A 22,811-nucleotide genomic window follows, 5' to 3' on the forward strand; every position below is an offset into this window, starting at 1 on the left:
ATGAAATTCTAAACTCGGATTGGAATGTATACCGCTGAGACAGGTTGGACAGTGAAGGCGGAGGAGTGTTTATAGCAATAAAAAGTCCTATAGTATCGAAGGAAACTGACGGTGATCCGAAATGAGAATTAATTTGGGTGAAGGTCACGGTTAAAGCAGGCTCAAACGTGGTAACTGGATGTCTCTATAAACCCCCTGGCTGAGCAACTGTTATGGCAGAACACCTGATGGAAAATTTGGAAAATATTTCGAGTAGATTTGCCTGCCATGTTATAGTTTTGGTTTGATATTTTAATTTAGCAAACTGGGAGACTCATACGTTTATAACGGGTGGCGAGGACAAAGAACCCAGTGAAACTTTTTAAAGTGGATTATTTGAAAACTACCTTGGGCAGTTAAACAGTGAACCGACTCGTGGCAATAACATATTAGACGTTCTGGTGACAAACAGACCCAAACTATTTGCAACAGTTAACGCAAAACAGGGAATCAGTGATCATAAAGTGGTTACAGCGTCGGTGATTTTGGGCGTAAATAGAAATATTAAAAAAGGTAGGAAGAGTTTTCTGTTTAGCAAAAGTGACAAAAAGCAGATTTCAGAGTACTTGACGGCTCAACACAAAACTTTTTTGTCAAGTACAGATAGTGTTGAGGATCAGTGGACAAATTTCAGAACCATCGTGAAACATGCATTAGATGAGTATGTGTCAAGCAAGATCGTAAGAGATGGAAAAGAGCCACCGTGGTACATCAACCGAGTTAGAAAACTGCTACAACTCGCAACAGCAAACACGAACATAGCCGAATCCTTGGAAACAAACAAAAATTACACGAAGCGAAATGTACTCTGAGCAGGGCAATGCGATAGGCGTTCAACGAAATCGAAAAGACTTCGCAGAAAATCCTAAGAAATTTTGATCTTATTTCAAAGCGTTAGGTGGATACAAACAAAAACTCTGAACAATCTGTGACCAAAATGGTACTGAAACAGAGGATGACAGACTAAAGACCGAAAGACCAAATGTCTTTTTCGAAAGCTGTTTCACAGAGGAAGATTGCATTGTAGTTCCTTCTCTTGATTGTTGCACAGATGAGAAAATGGTAGATATCTAAATAGATGACAGAGTGATAGAAAAACAATTAAAATCGCTCAAAAGAGAAAAGGGCGCTGGACATGATGGGATACCAGTTCGATTTTACACAGAGTAAGCGAAGGACCTTGCCCCCCCCCCCCCCCTTCTTGCAGCGGTGTACCGTAGAAGAGCGTAGCGTTCCAAAAGATTGGATAAGGGCACATGTCATCCCCGTTTTCAAGTAGGGACGTCGAACAGATGTGCAGAACTATAGACCTATATCTCATACGTCGATCAGCTATAGAATTTTGGAACACGTATTATGTTCGAGTATAATAACCCCAACAACTCAGAGTGTGGACTGCAACCGAATATCACATAATACCTAACAGGCCATAGTCTCATTCCCTTTCTCCTTAATCTTGGAACATATCACCTCAAATACGAAGTTCAAAAAATCATTTAATTTATCATCACAAACTTCGATTACTTACATCACACACTATATATTAAAAAAGAAATAAAGTTCGTAGATGGAGTCCTTACAGGTGCTACTTCGTGTTATTATGTTCAGAGCTCCAAAGAAAAACTCCGTCTGTTCCACAAATCCGTTTTGTACAACATTTGTCATAAACATCCCGTTGTTGCATGTATCAGTGAGTTATCCCCAAGAAAAATTCCATTACTGAACGCAGTACCCGATGTTAACATCCAACACTCATAGTTTTCTTCCATTGCGCAACTCTACTCGTTTGAAAGTTGGTGCTTCTTTCTTTGGAATGTAGTTTTGCCTAAATATTTATGTGGAACACACAGCTAGAAAGTTTCTTTATTAGTGACGTTGTAATTTATATCTGAAACAGTAAAGCTCATTTATTAACTAATATACATAAAGTGAAAAAAATACAAAGAAATGGAAAACCTCTATTACCTTATGCAAGAAGAAAGTTAGGATCTACACATACACAGGATGAACTGGCTTATGACTTAACTTCTATATCCCCTCGTTAATGAGAAAATCACCCGTATCAAAACATAACTATGCTAAGAAATGTGTACCAACTAACAAAAAAGTGGAAGAATAAGAATAACTTTACAAAATTAATTGATGTTTTAGTTTGATGTAGCCTGTTAATTTCCTGTACCTCCAATGAAAACTTATTCTCAAAATGCAATATAACTAGCGCATCATTGTTTTGAAGCAATATACACGACTTACCAAAATCCAGTACTGCTTTTCGTCTGTTTAAGAAATCCATGCCAAACATAATCTCTGTTGTTAGTAGTCGAACTATCTTGAAGTTTGCATAGAAAGTGGTACCTTGTACAGTAAAAAGAAAAAATTAAATAAATAAATAAGAAAAACTGTAAATGTGTATTGGATTTTACATAGAAACTTTTCCCTGGTAGAGCTTCTCCAGATTTTGTTCTATGTAATGGTAAAGTAGATTAAGTTTCATCCAAATTATGTTTGTTGAATGCTGCATCAATGATTACTGAAACAGGAAAGCCTGGATCTAAAACGGCATTTAATATGTGCGTGGCTATTTTTATGCAGATGACTGGATGATAAGTTCGTTTTTGAACTTCACCTTTTTCCTGTAACAATGTGTGCATGAGATTTTCCAAACAAATGATATTTTCACTAATGTCAGCAGGACTGGTAATTCGTCTTGTTGTCTCTGTGTTTAAACCTTGTGTAGTCTTCTCCTCTAGTCACTCTTCTTCGCCCCTGTCACATTGCTGTGAAGTAGCCTGCAAACCTTCAACTGTTTGTACAGATATTGTCTGCTCTGCAGTATTAGAATTAACTTGTCGTGGGTGTAACGACTGTCCGATTCATTCAAAACAAAATTTTGCTGTTGTCTGCAATTTTCGTTTCTCCTATTCCCATATCCGTAACTTTCTCGGAAATTGTGGCTTTGTTGTCGTAGTAGTTGTGATTATATGGTTGCTACCTATTGTAGCAAATTGTTATTCCTTTGTATGTAATTGTTTAAAAATTGCTATGTTGCTGTGGAGGACTGTGATGTTGCCCATTGCATTATAAAAGCACAGGTTGTTGCGATAAAATTTCGGAATTTGTTGCAGTTTGTATTGTGGTGATCGATTGAAACTGTTGTTTCCCTGATATGGGTTTTGGCACTGTTGTTTATTCCCGTATGTTCTGTCACTGTACTCACTGATGATCTGAAATGTCCCCGAGTCACTTTTGTCATTGTCGTACATTCGGATACTCGAATCTCAAGCAACTGCAGAACGTCACGGAATGCATTGATGTTTCCTTTATGGTATCCTGTCAGCAAAGAAACACATAAAGAACTGGGAATTTTAGAAATACAAAGCTGGATTAAAGCAGATTGGTAGAACGGTTCTATTAAATATTGGTTCTGCAGTACCCCGTAATCGAAGAAATGCATTAAAGTGGCAAATTCTGAATTTTCAAAATTTGGCAAACTGATGAGTATGTCCTTAACTGCACAATATGTGGTCTCTGACCAGTACGCTGCAAGAAATGCATTTTGAAATTCATCTAAAGAAGAGTTTTGTCTTCCTGTGGGTCGCATCCGCGCCACTGGTTCGTCTTCCAAACAACTGCAAATATATCCTGACTCGTACGTTACTGACCAAGCAGGTGTCGAAGAAAAGGCAAACTGTTGTATCCAATCTAAAGGATGTACATCATTGATGCCATTGCGAAAAACATAAAATTTCATAACGGATAAAAAATTTTGGTGTTCAAATGCGTCGTGTTTTTTTAAGTCATTAAATTTGTGTGTGGTTGAAATACGTTTGTGACTGTTCGCGCTCATTTTCAAAGTATCTTTCACCTCTGAGGCGGCCAAAATGTTGTTCTTGGACGAAATCTTTTTCTCACCCGTGACAGCTCTCACTACAATCATGTGTCTCTTGGTCTTGTGGCAAATGCTTTTCAATGTCAGCTAGATGAGTGTGTAATCTATTTATTTCCTGTTTGTGCTGCTTGTTTACTGTCGTCAGTCCTTCCTTAAGACGCTCTAAAGATTGAAGTGTTTCCGTTACTATACAGTGTATTCATTGTGTGTCTGCTTGGAAATCGTCTGTGTTTACTTGGAATTGCTCAAGTTTGAAAGTTCATCAAATTGTGCTCTCAGTGTTTCAAATTTTACTTTTGCTCTGGTGTCAGTTTTATTTGTTTCTGATTCCAAAGTCTGTAACTGTTCTGCATAGTTTTGTGATTTCTGCTGTAGTTTTGCTACTTTGGCACTTGTAAATACTTGTCGCTGTGTTCAATAACTTCATTTTGTGTTTTCGGTATGTATCTGTAACTTCGTTAAATTTTCTATCAACCTCAGCCACAATCTGAGAAACCTAAAATTGTGATTGTGTCTGTGTTTTGATAGTTTCTTCTGTTCTTGTGGAGATTTTACTTAATTCTGTTTTGATGAATGTCGTCACATTCTTTACGATTGAATCAATAGTTTCTCTTTGATTTGCTTCAAATATTTTGCATTGTCCGTGTAATTTTGTTCAATGGTGCCCTGATAATTTATTTCCTAATGTTTTGTTACTTCCTTATAGTTTTGTCTAGTTATTTTGTTGTTTTCTTGTGACTTTGTTTCAAGGGGATTTGATAAATGATTAGCTAATATTTTATTACTTTCTTGTATTTTTTTCCAATTAATTTGTAGTTTTCTTGTAATAAATGCTGAAGCATAAGGTCAAGTTCATTTTTCTACGAATAATTCATGGTAACAGTCGTGTGATGAATTGTTTGATTGTCTGTATTGTAATTCACTGCCGCTTTTCCGAAATATTTCGAGAGGAGTACACTTGATTTGACAGTTTCATGAAAATATCAGCAGACTCCCCGTCGCCTGGATGTGGAAAAACTGTAACCAAGTGAAAGTTACAGTTTCAATTTGTTTTTGTAAATGAAAGTGGATCTGAAGGAGAATCTGAATATGTAAGTAGCGTAACGCTAGATGTTGATGACAAAAATTCAACTGCGAAAACCTTACGAAAATCATGCTGTGTGTCTCGAACGTACTGTAATCTCAAAATCTGGATATTAATTTTGATAAAAGAAAACTGATTACTGCGAAAGTAAAGTCAGTCCCTGAAAAGTTTAGTGAAAGGAAGATTCTGTTCAGTACCCAGTTTGTGTTACCTGAATGAAAACTACTCTCGTAACTACAGTACGTCTGTATAACAGAGGTGTAAAACTTAACGACAGAGATATGCAGAGGTGTAATGCATGCTTTAATTACATTACTATCATTATTGGTCCATAATTTTTGTTATTGGTTTTAAATAAAATGATAATGAATCAACTCTTGGGATGTGGACCGTGACTCTGGTTTAAATGAACTCACTTCCAGTTTCATTTCGTTTGACTTGATGAAGTTTAATGAAATTCCAAAAACTGTGAAGCCTTCCTGCAATCACGTAATAACAATCTAATAATTACAAAAATTGAACTTCAGGAGTATAATCTCTCGTTACACACAATTCCCAAATCTAGTTCTTATATCCATTTCTCTGTCCTAACAAAAATTCAGATGCTAATAATGTTCCTTATCTGGATATCTGACGAACAAAAAATGCTGCATTTTGAAACAACAACCAATAATAAATCAATCTTTGTCATTACCTGTAATCCAGTCTTCACAAATACAATCGTACCAAAGTTTATCAAATTTCTTTTCCTCTCCAGAATACGTCTTCGGATTCCTAGCATAATTTTTAAAAAATCGATTGTTTGTCACTTGTTGCTGAGTATGTCGAGGCAGCGCACACATGTGTAAGCAATTAAAACCCTTCGAGTGCGATTTCAGACATAAAAACACTTCTCATTGTTTCTTAATGATCGTTTTGTTTCTTCTTTTTTAGAGACAATAAATGGATTTGGATTCATGTGTAGGAACAATTTCTACGGGGAGCGTGGAGCTGATGGAGATCCTTAGACGAAATCGGCGTGTAACGGTCTACTGAATATATGTATATACAACCTGCATTACTTTGAATTGTGACAAATAAAATAACGCCTCTATGTGAGGAATATATGAAATTCACCAAATAAATGTATTCACTTCAGAGTAGTTTCACTTATTGTTTTTCTCAGGCTGATGAATATTTGTAATCCGTTGGTCACATTTCCTTCAACATTATAACTGAGCACCTCTTTCAATGATATCTTTTTCGATGTACTCAGTATACCTTCTAATGCATTTACATGCATTTCAATTCACAGGTAAGAAAAACACAACACAAAATCGACTATTATTTCTTAACTGAAGTCTTATGATACAGCATTACTTTGAACTCAGATTGTCTCTCTAGCTCATATGAAAAGAAGATAAATGCTGTGGGCCAAGAACATTACGTAGCACACCTATTTGCAGTGGTTGTGGATTTAAAAACCATGGCATATAATCATAACGCCGCTACTCTGGTGGAAACTAAATATTCTTGAAGGGACAGTTGACACACTTAGCGGTGATGTGGAATAAGTGAAGGGATGAATTTAAGTATAACACAATTATGAAGCGGCTACAAGTCTAGCTGAGTACGTGTGGATTGCACATGTGGGTTTCTTACGTTAGAGAATTCCCTCCCTAGGCCCGACAAGAGGCCTCCTGAGACGCGACATGGCAGCAGTAGGCAAAACACGATATGGAATGACAACATTAATGTGATAACAGTAAACTGCAGGAGCGAGTATAGAAATGTCCCAAAACTGCTCTCATTAATAAACGATCACAATGCCCACATAGTACTAGGGACGGAAAGTTATCTGAAACCAGATGTGAACAGTAATGAAACTCTAAACTCAGATTGGAATGTATACCGCAGAGACAGGTTGGACAGTGAGGGGGAGGCGTATTTATAGCGATAAAAGTCCTATAGTATCGAAGGAAATAGACGGAGATCCGAAATGAGAATTATTTTGGGTGAAGGCCACGGTTAAAGTAGGCTCAGACATGCTAACTGGATGTCTCTATAAGACCCCTGGCTCAACAGCTGTTATGGCAAAACTCCTGATGGAAAATTTGGAAAAAACTTCAAGTAGATTTCCCGCCCACGTTATGGTTTTTGGTTGAGATTTTAATTTAGCAGACTGGAAAACTCAGACGTTTATAACGGGTGGCAAGGACAAAGAATCCAGTGAAATTTTTTTGAGTGGTTTATCTGAAAACTACCTTGAGCAGTTAAACAGTGAACCGACTCGTGGTGATGACATATTAGATCTTCTGGTGACAAACAGACCCGAACAATTTGCAACAGTTAACGCAGAATGGGGTATCAGCGATCATATAGCGGTTACAGCATCAGTGATTTCAGGCATAAATACAAATATTTAAAAAGGTAGGAAGATTTTTATGTTTAGCAAAAGTGACAAACAGCAGATTTCAGAGTACTTGACAGCTGAACACAAAAGTTTCATCTCAAGTACAGATAGTGTCGAGGATCAGTGGACAAAGTTCAAAACCATGGTACAACATGCAATCGATGAGTATGTGCCAAGCAAGATCGTAAGAGATGGGAAAGAGGCACCGTGCTACAACAATCGAGTAAGAAAACTGCTACAACTTCACAGCAAACATGAACATAGCCAAAGTCATGATGCGAGAAGCGTTCAACGAAATCGAAAATAAAGTTCTAGGTACTGACTTCGCAGAAAATTGTAAGAAATTTTGGTCTTATGTCAAAGAGTTAGGTAGATGAAAACATAAAGTCCAAATACTCTGTGACCAAAATGGTAGTGAAACAGAGCATGACAGACTAAAGACCGAAATGCTAAATGTTCAAAGCTTTTTCACAGAGGAAGACTGCATTGTAGTTCCCTCTCTAGATTGTCGCACAGATGACAAAATGGTAGATATCGAAATAGCTGACAGAGGGATAGAAAAACAATTAAAATCGCTCAAAAGAGGAAAGGCCGCTGGACCTGATGGGATACCAGTTCGATTGTACACAAAGTACGCGAAGGACCTTGCCCCCCTTCTAGCAGCGGTGTACCGTAGGTCTCTAGAAGAGCGTAGTGTTCCAAAAGACTGGATAAGCACAGGTCATCCGCGTTTTCAAGAAGGGACATCGAACAGATGTGCAGAATTGTAGACCTATATCTCTAACGTCGATCAGTTGTAGAATTTTTGAACTCGTATTATGTTCGAGTATAACGACTTTTCTGCAGACTGGAAATCTACTCCGTAGGAATCAGCATGGGTTTCGATAAAGACGATCGTGTGAAACACGGCTCGCGCTATTCGTCCACGAGACTCAGAGGGCCATAGATACGGGTTCCCAGGCAGATGCCACGTTTCTTGACTTCCGCAAGGCTTTTGATACAGTTCGCCACAGTCGTTCGACGAACAAAGTAAGCAGACCAATTGTGTGATTGGATTGAAGAGGTCGTAGTTATCAGAACGCTGCATGTCATTCTCAATGGAGTGAAGTCTTCGGAAGTAAGAGTGATTTTAGGTGTGCCGCAGGGGAGTGTCGTAGGACCGTAGCTATTCACAGTATATATAAATGACCTTGTGGACGACATCAGAAGTTCACTGAGGCTTTTTGCGGATGATGCTGTAGTATATCGAGAGGTTGCAACAATGGAAAATTGTACTGAAATGCAGGAGGATCTTCAACGAATTGACACGTGGTGGTGGGAGTGGCAATTGAATCTCAATGTAGACAAGTGTAACGTGCTACGAATACATAGAAAAAAAGATCCTTTATCGTTTAGCTGCAATATAGCAGGTCAGCAACTGGAAGCAGCTAATTCCATAAATTAGGAGTGATTTGAAATGGAATTAACGTATAAAATTAATCGTCAGTAAAGCAGATGCCAGATTGAGATTCACTGGAAGAATCCTAAGAATATGCAGTCCGAAAACAAAGGAAGTAAGTTACAGTTCGCCCACTGCTTGAATACTGCTCACCGGTGTGGTATCTGTACCAGATAGGATTGATAGAAGAGATGGAGAAGATCGAACGAGAGCAGCACGCTTCTTTACAGGATCATTTAGTAATGGCGAAACCATTACGGAGATGATAGATAAACTCCAGTGGAAGACTGCAAGAGAGACGCTCAGTAGCTCGGTACGGGCTTTTGTTGAAGTTTCGACAACATACCTTCACCGAGGAGTCTAGCAGTATATTGCTACCCCCTAGGTACATCTCGCGAAGAGACCATGAGGATAAAATCAGAGAGGTTAGAGATCACACAGAGGCATGCCGACAACTTTCTTTCCACGAACAATACGAGACTGGAAAGAGGAGAAAACCGATAGAGGCACTCAAGGTACCCTCCGCCACACACTGTCAGGAGGCTTGCGGAGTATGAATGTAGATGTAGATGTAGATTTGGATGTTGGTAGACTTATCTGCGCCAGTCCCGATATTTCACATCTGTTCATTAGGTGGATGAGCATAAGAGGGGAGGGGGGTTACGAATGATAATGATGCGAAAGTATCGGAAACGTGGCAATGTGTACAAACAGAATTGAAAATATGTAAATCAACAAATTTTTGTGTATACTCCCTCAAATATTTATTTTAAAACAACTAATGGAAAAGAGAAGAGAGTTCAAGAAGCCACTATTTATGCTCATCTTAGACTGTGAGAATTCTATGGTAAGGCAGTCAGGATGAAATTATGGGAAATAATCACTGACTACAATGTACTCATAAAATCGTTGAACGTAGTTAAATCAGTACAAGATAATACTAAGATAAGTAAAAACAAAGAATTATTGACTGTAAACTAAAGAGTAAACCAAAGGTGTGGTCTCTCCCCAGCCGTTTTTTGTATCCCAGAAAGGAACAACTTTATTAACTCTATTTTATCTACAGACAACCTCTTGGTCTCGTAGCAGACAGTGAAAGCTCTTTACAAGAAAGTGTCTTTCAACAGAATAACGATTTACACCCTTATCAAATGGTTATATCCACTAATAAAACAAAAATAATGGCAATGGAAGAGAAATATATAAAAAGAGCAAGAATGATGATAAATACCAAAAATTACTTGAAATATATCTCGACAAAGACGTCTGTATAAGAAACTAACTCTGTTGTGGTTCAGAATATACGGAAATATACTGCTGTAAATGATTGTATCAGGAAGTATTTTGGTAGACGTATGAGGAAAGAAATAGCATTAATACTATACAACGTAGCGGCTGAGCCTACTCTTACGTATGATAATGAATAATGTACCCTACTAAAAGGAATGATGAACTGGAGCAGCTGAGATCACGTTTCCAAGATCACTTCTTGGAATAACGCTAAAAGAGAGAATACGGTGTCAAGAAATAAGACAACAAACTGGCGTAAAAAAGCAATAAGAAAAGAGATTAGGCACTACTAACAAATAAAGTGTCGCATGGATACATCAAAAGGATACCACTTGAGTGTATGCCAAGGAAGTCATAATGTTTCAACCAAAATAGAAAAGAGCATACATGGTGACCAAGATGAGATGGAGACAATGTAAGAATGTAAAACATAAAAGACCTGGCGGTCCAAATAGTATCAACCGACCACCGTGTCATTCTCAGAGTCAATGGATGCAGTGTGGAGGATTGAGGAGTCAGCACAATTCTGTTCCGGCTGTGTCGGTTTTCATGACCTGGAGTCGCCGCTACTCAGGCAGCTCCTCAATTGGGCTCACGAAGCTGAGTGCACTCTATTCCAGTCCAGCCTCCGTAGTAGAATATTTGTTACTATCGGGAATCGAATCCATAATCTCAGCATGGCATTCAGCCGATCTGACCACTCAGCTATGGAGGCGAAAATAGTTTTGTTAAACTGCTTTTGTTTCGGGTTTGTTTAACACCCATTAATTGAAATGGCAGAAGAGTATTGGGACGGGTAGGTAATATGGCAACACGAAGTGTTTTGCCGATAGAATCAAACTTTCACTGCAAAAATATACTACGGTAAACGTTCCATGCTCATCTACTGTTATATTCAGACACCTTTTTAAAACATGGGCGTTCTAGTTATAGCGACACAGTGTATTTACACGATGAAACACCTAACACTTGAACCTCAAATATTGGAGAAGTGGAAACTGCCGTTCATGTGCGGTTTTCACAGAATAGATTCTTAGTCAGGGGCTCGTATTGTTAGTCAATCAACACACTATAATAATACTTAGAAAGCGTACTTATTGTGCAAACTTACACTTTTTTAAATTGAAAAATGTCTGTTGACATTAACAAATTAAAAGTAAAGTAGATTAGAACGCCAATGGTATTTGATGTAGGATTCTAGTGCAAGTCGTTCACGAACTCTTATATTTTGAAAACATACTACACCGACACTCGTACAATATCTGTGGTAGCAGACACTAAAGAACAACACAAGGGCATAAACTAGATTGTTGGATAGTAAAGAGATAATTGGCCACCACAAGTTGTGTTCAAAATGACCACCCGCAGCAGAAATTCCATTCTGGTATGGAATGACTGCTGCTCACGTACTGGTATTTCAATGGAGATGTGCCAGCAGACTGTAGTGGTACGTCGTTGCATATCATTGGGTGTAGTTGGTATGTCCTTGTAGATAGCATCTTTCAGCTTTCCCCACAGAAAAGTCTACAGGCTTCAGAAGCGGGTAATGGCCAACGTACAGGTCCTCTGCGTCGAGTCCAACGATTTGGAAACAATTCACGAAGACGTGCTGTAGTACTTCTTGCACAATGGGCTCGACAGCCATCATGTTGGCACCTCAGATCCATCTTAGTCAGCAGAGGAACACCTTCTAGCATCTGTGGAAGATACGTGTGTTAGGAGCCTGAGATATTTGTGCGCATTCAGTGTGCCATCTGTGAATAACGGGCCTATGAACTATTGGTTCGTTATTCCACACCACATGATTGTAATCAATGAACGCTAACGTTCCAACTGCCGAAGGCAATGAGGATTGTCAACGTACGAAAAGTGCATGTTTCGGCGATTTACATGACCATAGTTGGTAAATGTGGTTTCATCACTAAACATCTGGAGTATCCTGCCTTAATGCCCTTGTACAGAAGTTAACACGATTCCCATAGTCATTTCCATGCCATTCATAATGGAGAGAGATGTGATGGGGATGGAACCAATGTGCATGGAGAAAGCTTGTGAAACTTGCCTAAATCTCCTTGTGGAATTGCGCAGGAGATAATGTGCGGATCAAGTGAAACGGCAGCAAGAACATTAATTTACCCCTCATCTGACGTCACTTACTTCCTTCTTTTTCGTTTTGCAGGTGTTACACACCCACTTTATGTGACTGGTCGAAGTGGTTGATAAATAATTGCTGAGATGGTTTATGTCTATCGAGATATCTTGCCATATAGACCGTACAGGAACGAAGTGCGTTTTTCCTACACTCTCCGTTCACCATAAGCATGTTGGCTTTCTCTGAAATGGTAAACCCCGTCATCCACACATAGCTTTTCAGTCCCACGACTGAACTGCCACACACTAAGTGATTAGCAAGTAGCAATGCGCTCAAGGAACACACAAGCGCACTGTAAGCCAACATAATACATAATACCCAGCAATTACGCAGGTTGAATGGCACATTCAAAATACGGCATTCGAAACGAGCAAATGTAACTGCCGATACGCCTACTTTGTCGTCTGCTGCTACATAATTATTATCTCACAGGAAATTGTTTTTTATGTGGGTGAATAATGTTTCATATACGTACACAACTTTCATAACCCTGCTAGAGACTAAAATAATGGTGGAATTATTCAGCATTCAAAAAGACAGCATCGGCAATAAAGCATTAGAAGAGAAGGGTAGGTGAAGGGATTCGACATGACTACTCACATACGTTTCCGGATATGTACACTGGCATACAAAGGTGTTAGAAGTGTGATAATTATAAATGGGTCTGCACAAGATTTGAATAGCTATCTTTAGATAAGAAATGAATTCAGTTAACTAATGAATTAAGGAGCCTCTGTTCAATAGCTTTTCAATCCCACGACTGAAATGTAGTAACTGAAGATTAACCTTAAGTAATTAATTTATAGTACAATAAAATACACTATAATTATAATAGACTAAGGAGTGCACAGTTCAGTAATGAAAGCGAAATTATTGTTTGTTACAATGAAACACAATAATCAGACACATACACTCACATCTTTAAAGAAAACCTTAATAATCGGAGTTAATTGCGCACTGCTGCCATAGATAAGAGACAAATCAGAAGTGTTTGTTATGTGCTGATCGGTGGGTATCAATATCTTGTTTTTATTACTGAGAACTGTGATTCACGGCTTGGTGCTGAGGCAAACGCGATAGTATATTGACACTGGTCTGTTCTGTTGTAGTAACAGGTGGAAATATGATGAAGACGACTTCAGTTGCGATTCCCTCTACGCTTGTAATACGAGTCTTGAGTTAAGAGAGTTATAGAGGCTTTCAACAACGGTCGATACGGGACGTCCCTAAGTGGTAGCTCTTGAGTAGTGTACAGACCTATACGAAGTTCTCTGCGCTAGTCAGACACGTCGGGTAATCCAACACTGCTGACAAGGTGACGTACGTACCCCACGAAAATGTGGAGTCGAAAGGTGTCCTTTGAGAACTGTGTTTTCTTTTTTGTGTATGATTGGGGCCCTCAGTTTAGTAGTTTTTAAGTCACACAACTGCAGTGGCATAGCTTACAAGCGTCTTGTGGTGACTGATTGTCCAGAATTTCAGGTCCACTGCTTTAATCCCTGTTTGAGAGCACATAGTGAGTTGGAAAACCAAACGGTAGCTTTACTCAATACTTGTTTATAATCATTAACCTCGCCCAGAAATACATCGCCTATCTGCTGCACTTCAATTTGGCCACCATCTGTGTTATCGCTATTTTATTGCTCAGAGACGTAGTATTCTCGGAAGCTGTCAAGGAAGACCCACACTGTTGTACCTCTTACTCCGCCAACAACTGCCGTAGGTCACTGAAATACTTCCGCCTTCATTTTAGGCAGTTTCTTTTACTAGGGTGGCTTGTGATGTTGTTCCTATGGCTTCAACAAAGCCATGTCACAATTAGACATCTTATTTGGTATCTACTGAGACAATTTGAAGTGACTGCGAATGTTGTAAGCAAGGGTCAGTAGCATGAAGTAGAATTTGGGGACGCTCACACATAGCCGGTCCTCTACATAGGCAAGACAAGTTTATAATGTATTGGTGAACCGGTTTCACCAGGGGATAGATATGCTAAAAACTAAAAAAAATTCACTATGAAATTAACAACTTTTTATTAGCAGATTCCAAACGTTATCTTGAATTTTGCCGAGAAAATGTGTTTGGTAAGTTTTCGTAGCTTGTTTATCGCTGTATTAACCATTCATAATTAAAACAACGACTTATGCATGAAACAAGTTACCTTTGACGAAGTATTTTGACCTTGTATATCGACTGAGACATCTCAAATGGTTCGTAATTTTTTCAATTAAATACTGAAAATTAAGTAGAGCGGTGCTCTCATGTTCAATTTGGTGGGATAAGTTCTTGGGATCCAGCCGACACAATCATATTACGTCACTGCGAATAAAAGAGCATTATGGTTTTCAGTTAATTTCAGTAATATTGTGGACAACAGGGAAAATAAATATGAAAACTTGACTCCTTAATGAAATGCGTTAAAAATGATCTGAAGGAAAGAGACTGATATAGAAAGAGAACAAAAGTTTTTAGCATTTTTATGTTGCAGTAAGAAGCATTTCTTACATTATGTTGAAATCAGCTTCCATAAAAGAAAAGTTTAGGTTATGACGCACTCTATTATACACACATCAATTAAAAGCAGATGATTCAACAGAACTACATCACATCACTCCTCCACTCCTCAGAGGACTATGCACAAAATAGTGAATTGTATGGTGAATTTCAACATATCCCAATGAATCTGAACATATCCAGATAAAATTCCTTTAATCCATATGGTTATGCATAGACTCTTTACTGTGTCTACTGCAGTGCCTTGAGAAAATCCAAATTCCTAGCATATAATTTAATAAAAGAAAATTATTCGTTTTTATTTTCAAATATAGTGATACGAAAATGGTGTTAGGAATTGAAAAGAATGAAATGAATACATCTCGTGATAAAATAAATAACAAGTGGTAGAAGCAGCAAATGAATTACGTTTCTCTGTTCTCACCTGTGTACAGTGAATTGCAATTTCTATAAAAGTGATGAAAGAAGCAACCTCGCTGTTGTCAGCGTCGTGTGTTGTGGTACCAGTAGTTGCTTCATATCTACTTCATGCCCACAACCGATGCTGGCGTCACTGCAGACCGAATTAGTGTCATGACGACACTTCTCACACTAAGTCAGTTCCCGATGTTGAACTCGTGGCAGGAAATGCAGAGGAAATACATCCCTCCATAATGCTTCACCGCCTTCCAGCTGGAAGACGACGAAACAGCGTCGGCTAAAGGTATCACTGTTAAGTTGCACAGGAATGTGATACTACGACTCGTGTGACCAATCTAGTGAAGCAAAATTCTGACTGTAGACTCTTTAAAGACTAAAGAACCATGAGTGGTTAAAACACAGCTCAGGCAACATGACATCATGAACACTGAGATGCACAATAAACTGCCGCATCACGCATGGTGGTTAAATTTAATACTCCTTTGTTTCTTACTGTATTAGCTACATCTGTCGCCAACAGGATCGACGTACACCGCTGACTGTGCTTACAAAATTATGTAATTTTATGACACATAAATTAGGGGGTGTGCGGTCACAAATGTTGAGCTACTTGAAAGAGGAGCTTCGGGATGAAATTCGTTAGAGATACAAGTAAAATATTTGTGGAAATACATGTGAATAATGGTAAACATATGTAAAATCTAAATGACTTGGGTTCATTCCAGTGACTGCTTGATCAGTTTTAACTAAACTTGGTATGAATACTAACATGTAGAGGTAGAGGGGGCGAGATGGAAGTAAAGGAAGGGTGAGATGGAGCCTCATATACGGTAGGAGGAGATGGAAAGACAGAAGACAAGGCAAAATGGGCACATAAGTGGGAGAGGACGATCGAGAGAGATAGATGCGAGGTGGAGATAGAGCGAGAGAGAGAGAGAGAGAGGAAGGAAAGATACGGAGATGGACAGAGACAGAAGAGAAGAGTACAAGGATAGACCGAGAGGAGAGGGGGAGAGGACAGTGAGATGGAGAGCAGCGAACGGAAAGAGAAAGAGAAGAGTGGTGGGGAAGGAAGAGATGTGTAGGAGGAGATGGACAGAGGAAAGGAAAGAAGGAATTGGACTGAGAGGGCAGTGAGGAAGCGATAAGGGACTACAGAGAATATAAACAGAGAAGCCAGAGGGGAGGTAGAGATGGAGAGAGAGGATGGAAAGAGGAGCAGAGACAGAGGCAGGACGTAGGAGTGGATGGCCTGTCAGAGACGAGAGGAAGAGACGACAGGGAAATGCAGATAAGAGATTTGGAAAGAGAAAGCGAAGATGGGTGGGGAAGAAGAGATGGACTGTAAGAGGTGGAGGAGGAGATGAACAGATGGAGGGAAAGGAGGAGTCTGACTGAAAGAGCAGTGGGGAACAGATAAGGGGTTAGGAGAAGATGAACAGAGAAGCTAGTGTAGCAAAGGGGCAGCATGGAGTGGTGTTTTGGCTTTGGATAGTGTAGGAATGGGGATATTTTATCATAAACACTTATTAATTAGCAAATAAATGTCATCCACAACAAATTACCACAGGAAGTTAAACCATATTGATAACTCGAAGGTAAATTGCACAGCTCATGGTCTTGAGCAAAATGGTCATCAGAATATCACAAATAAAGAGGCCTTGAACAAGACCATAAAGCCATCTAACAAAACATACAGGCCCACTGACACATAAGACAGCATAAACAAAATACAATTACAGCTAAAAATATTCGCACTCTTGCCTCACAGACATAACATTTGGGCACTACTCAATATGTCAGAACAAATGCACAAAACCAGATTCACCTCTAAATTAGAACAAAAAATAGAAACAGTGGAATCACACTTTAAGACCTTTGGCTTTACAGTCAGGTCTCTAGTCTGTGTAGAAGAAGAAAGGAACAGTAAAATCTATCTCTAAGGCTAGTAACCAGTACTCCACAGACAGTTCACTACTTCTACTACAATCAGAAACCCTACAAATCTCTCTACACTATGAATAAAAGTAATCACACAGTTTCCTGCAATATAATACATATACACAACTAACCATGCTGTCGATGCAATACAAAATATTTACAGAACTCTGATTTTGAAGAAAAAGTGTTAACATACGACAGAAACGTGTAAGGAAATAACATAAAAACACACCATATTCTACTCACATGCCCCTGGTGCCTTTCATTTCAGTAACGAACTGTTGCACTCAGAACATGTATACTCTCTCCCTTCTCTCTCTCTCTATCTCTCTTTTCACTGCACAGTGTACTAATAATACATGACGCTTAATTTGGACATTTGTCCACAGACATTATCACACCAGGACACAAGAACACATTCGTAGTGCTTAGTCTCTACTGTACTAATCAAAACCACCCATCATTGTATCTTCCTAGGGTTGCCATATTCCATCGTCACTGGGGAAGGACACTTCATCCATCTCCTCCTCTCCTCTCTATGTCCTTCTTCTCGCCCCTTCGGTGACCTTCTCCGCCTCCCTCTTATTTATGCCCATCTCCTATTCCCCCTTTTTTTGTGCATTTCCTCCCTCGATATCTCCTTCTCAACCTATCTGTCTCCATCTCGTCCTTAACCCTCTCATGCATCTCAGTGTTCATGAGGCTACATCTTACGATGGTACTGGGCACTGCGCACTGTAGACTGTATAGTTAGCTCGAGCTTCCACGTGCTATGATAAGATTATCTTGAGCGACCCAGAGATGTGGCTGGTCTCAATGGTTCAAATGGCTCTGAGCACTATGGGACTTAACTTCTAAGGTCATCAGTCCCCTAGAACTTAGAACTACTTAAACCTAACTAACCTAAGGACATCACACACATCCATGCGACTGTAGCGGTTGCGCGGTTCCAGACTGTAGCGCCTAGAACCGCTCGGCCACCCCCGCCGGTGCTGGTCTCAATGTTTGCTTCGTTTATTGTCATGGGGTGCCAGCTCACAACTGTCGTATTTTCAAGCTAAAGTGAATTATAAAAAAGACAATGCAGGTAGGTACTGCGACGAAATTAAAAAATACTGAGTCACTGACGTTGATTTACAATTTGAACAAGTAGTTTATTTCTATTTTTCCACGAACAGCCCTCAATATATTGACTAAACACTTCAAATGCAGTCTGAGGGGCTTCTACGTAAGGGTAACTGTTAACAACTGACGCAACAACGGTTCACTATAAAATTAATTTTTTGCGATCACGACACTCGAAAGTATGTTCACAGTTAAAAAAATACACTCTTGTCTTCTGTCCTAAACCACTATATGCGCTCAGGTTGATCGTTTTCGAACGTCGCTATATACATACTTGTCTCCAATCGTGGCTACCAAACCAGATGGGCGGCACGTCCGGCTCTTAGCGTCGCTGAAACTCCACTCCTTAAATATGGCAGCCCTATGCAACCTCTAAACGACTGCCTAACTCAGATCAATGTTTCCCAAAGAGTTACGAATATTCTAAAAGTAAACAAAAAACACATATGATACATTGAGAAATAAATAAATTTTCCGGGCAATAACAACTTTAAGTCCAATGTTTAGTATCTGACATCGTGTTTTCACAAATAATCTTCTTGTGGCGTGATTTTGCTTTTCTCGGGTTTTTGATATTAAACAAAAGTAAACAAATAAAAACAGATAGTTCATTATTCATCTATCTCATAAACCGCAGCTAGTTCCATCAGTCGAATCACATATTTCCATCTCTCATTAAAAATGGTACATATTATGCTAAATTATTTCTCGATGTAGGTCTACTAGCCGCATCCGTAAACACTTCGTTCGTATTAATCGGCCTAACCATTGCCCAGGTATTAGCTTTTTGGTTAAATGATGATGGCGTCCTCTTGGGTAAAATATTCCGGAGGTAAAATAGTCCCCCATTCGGATCTCAGGGCGGGGACTACTCAAGAGGACGTCGTTATCAGGAGAAAGAAAACTGGCGTTCTACGGATCGGAGCGTGGAATGTCAGATCCCTTAATCGGGCAGGTAGGTTAGAAAATTTAAAAAGGGAAATGGATAGGTTGAAGTTAGATATAGTGGGAATTAGCGAAGTTCGGTGGCATGAGGAACAAGACTTTTGGTCAGGTGAATACAGGGTTATAAATACAAAATCAAATAGGGGTAATGCAGGAGTAGGTTTAATAATGAATAAAAAAATAGGAGTGCGGGTAAGCTACTACAAACAGCATAGTGAACGCATTATTGTGGCCAAGATAGACACGAAGCCCATGCCTAATACAGTAGTAAAAGTTTATATGCCAACTAGTTCTGCAGATGATAAAGAAATTGATGAAATGTATGATGAGATAAAAGAAATTATTCAGGTAGTGAAGGGAGAAGAAAATTTAATAGTAATGGGTGACTGGAATCTGAGAGTAGTTAAAGGGAGAGAAGGAAACATAGTGGGTGAATATGGATTGGGGGAGAGAAATGAAACAGGAAGCGGTCTGGTAGAATTTTGCACAGATCATAACTTAATGATAGCTAACACTTGGTTCAAGAATCGTAAAAGAAGGTTGTATACATGGAAGAATCCTGGAGATACTAGACGGTATCAGAAAGATTATATAATGGTAAGACAGAGATTAAGGAACCAGGTTTTAAATTGTAAGGCATTTCCAGGGGCAGATGTGGACTCTGACCACAATCGATTGGTTATTAACTGTAGATTAAAACTGAAGAAACTGCAAAAAGGTGGGAATTTAAGGAGATGGGACCTGGATAAACTGACTAAACGAGACGTTGTACAGAGATTCAGGGAGAGCATAAGGGAACAATTGACAGGAATGGGCGAAAGAAATACAGTAGAAGAAGAATGGGTAGCTCTGAGGGATGAAGTAGTGAAGGCAGCAGAGGATCAAGTAGGTAAGAAAACGAGGGCTAGTAGAAATCCTGGGGTAACAGAAGAAATATTGAATTTAATTGATGAAAGGAGAAAATATAAAAATGCAGTAAATGAAGCAGGCAAAAAGGAATACAAACGTCTCAAAAATGAGAACGACAGGAAGTGCAAAATGGCTAAGCAGGGATGGCTAGAGGACAAATGGAAAGATGTAGAGGCTTATCTCATTAGGGGTAAGATAGATATGCCTACAGGAAAAAAAGAGACCTTTGGAGGAAAGAGAGCCACTTGTATGAATATCAAGAGCTCAGAGGGAAACTCAGTTCTAAGCAAAGAAGGGAAAGCAGAAAGGTGGAAGGAGTATATAGAGGGTCTATACAAGGGCGATGTACTTGAGAACAATATTATGGAAATGGAAGAGGATGTAGATGAAGATGAAATGGGAGATACGATACTGCGTGAAGAGTTTGACAGAGCACTGAAAGACCTGAGTAGAAACAAGGCGCCGGGAGTAGAAAACATTCCATTGGAACTGCTGACGGCCTTGGGAGAGCCAGTCCTGACAAAACTCTACCATCTGGTGAGCAAGATGTATGAGACAGGCGAAATACCCTCAGACTTCAAGAAGAATATAATAATTCCAATCCCAAAGAAAGCAGGTGTTGACAGATGTGAAAATTACCGAACTATCAGTATAGTAAGTCACAGCTGCAAAATACTAACGCGAATTCTTTACAGACGAATGGAACAACTGGTAGAAGCCGACCACGGCGAAGATCAGTTTGGATTCCGCAGAAATTTTGGAACACGTGAGGCAATACTGAACCTACGACTTATCTTAGAAGCTACATTAAGGAAAGGCAAACCTACGTTTCTAGCATTTGTAGACTTAGAGAAAGCTTTTGATAATGTTGACTGGAATACTCTCTTTCAAATTCTAGGGGTGGCAGTGGTAAAATACAGGGACCAAAGGGCTATTTATAATTTGTACAGAAACCAGAAGGCAGTTATAGGAGTCGAGGGGCATGAAAGGGAAGCAGTGGTTGGGAAGGGAGTGAGACAGGGTTGCAGCCTGTCCACGATGTTATTCAATCTGTATATTTAGCAATCAGTAAAGGAAACAAAAGAAAAATTCGGAGTAGATATTAAAGTCCATGGAGGAGAAATAAAAACGTTGAGGTTCGCCGATGACATTGTAATTCTGTCAGAGACAGCAAAGGACTTGGAAATGCAGCTGAACGGAGTGGACAGTGTCTTGAAAGGAGGATAAAAGATGAACATCAACAAAAGCAAAACGAGGATAATGGAATGTAGTTGAATTAAGTCGGGTGATGCTGAGGGAATTAGATTAGGAAATGAGACACTTAAAGTAGTAAAGGAGTTTTGCTATTTGGGGAACAAAGTAACTGATGATGGTCGAAGTAGAGAGAATATAAAATGTAGACTGGCGATGGCAAGGAAAGCGTTCCTGAAGAAGAGAAATTTCTGAAAGTATTTGTATGGTGTGTAGCCATGTATGGAAGTGAAACATGGACGATAAATAGTTTGGACAAGAAGAGAATTGAAGCTTTCGAAATGTGGTGCTACAGAAGAATGCTGAAGATTAGATGGGTAGAACACATAGTTAATGGGGTGGTATTGAAGGGAATTGGCTGAAGAGGAGTTTGTGGCACAACTTGACAAGAAGAAGGGACCAGTTGGTAGGACACGTTCTGAGGCATCAAGGGATCACCAATTTAGCATTGGAGGGCATCGTGGAGGGTAAAAATCGTAGAGGGAGACCAAGAGATGAATACACTAAACAGAACCAGAGGGATGTAGGTTGCATTTGGTACTGGGAGATGAAGCTTGCACAGGATAGAGTAGCATGGAGAGCTGCATCAAACCAGTCTCAGGACTGAAGACGACAACAACACACACACACACACATATATATATATATATATATATATATATATATATATATATATATATATATATATATGGATTCTCTGTGGACACAGACGCCAAGATGAATTAATTACAAAACGTTATCATAATCGATAACACACAGAGACAACGAAGTATAACATAAATAACAAATTTACGATATTAAACCAAGGAGTGATTGAATGGGCAATTTCCGCAGGAGATAAGTGAAATGGAAGTGTCTATAAGCTTAAAAGACATTTATTAAGAAACTAACCTTGAGGGGCCACACATGACGACTCTGATGTCAGAAGTGCATATGATAACAAAATGTATCATACCACCAACCTAATAGCCAGATAACAGCGCTGATACGTCGTCGTATGGAAGCAATGGGTCCTTGGTAGGTGACTGGAGCTGGTGCCACATATGCACACACACGCACCTAATTTCCGCAAATTCCGGGCAGGAGGGGAAGAGCTCTGACGACATGTTCAGTCATATCCCAGATGTGTTTATTCGGGTTCTGATCTGTCAGGTTCTGGGGCTACCACATCCGTTGGAACTTGCCTCTGTGTCATCCAACCACTCCACCCCACCCCTGGCGAAGTGACGTAGCGAATTATCTTGTTGAAAAATGCCCCTGCAGTCGGAAAACATGATCGTCATGATGTGATGTACGTGGTCTGCAACCAGAGTACGATAATCCTTGGCCATTAGGCTGTCTTAGCATAATGGAGCCGTCGCTAGCTTATCTCCGTGCCGTAGTACAGGTGCCAAGGAGCTGCTACCTTGGAAGATAACGGAT

This window comes from Schistocerca americana, chromosome 4, assembly GCF_021461395.2.
Source record: "Schistocerca americana isolate TAMUIC-IGC-003095 chromosome 4, iqSchAmer2.1, whole genome shotgun sequence".
In the NCBI taxonomy this organism is placed as follows: Eukaryota; Metazoa; Arthropoda; class Insecta; order Orthoptera; family Acrididae; genus Schistocerca; species Schistocerca americana.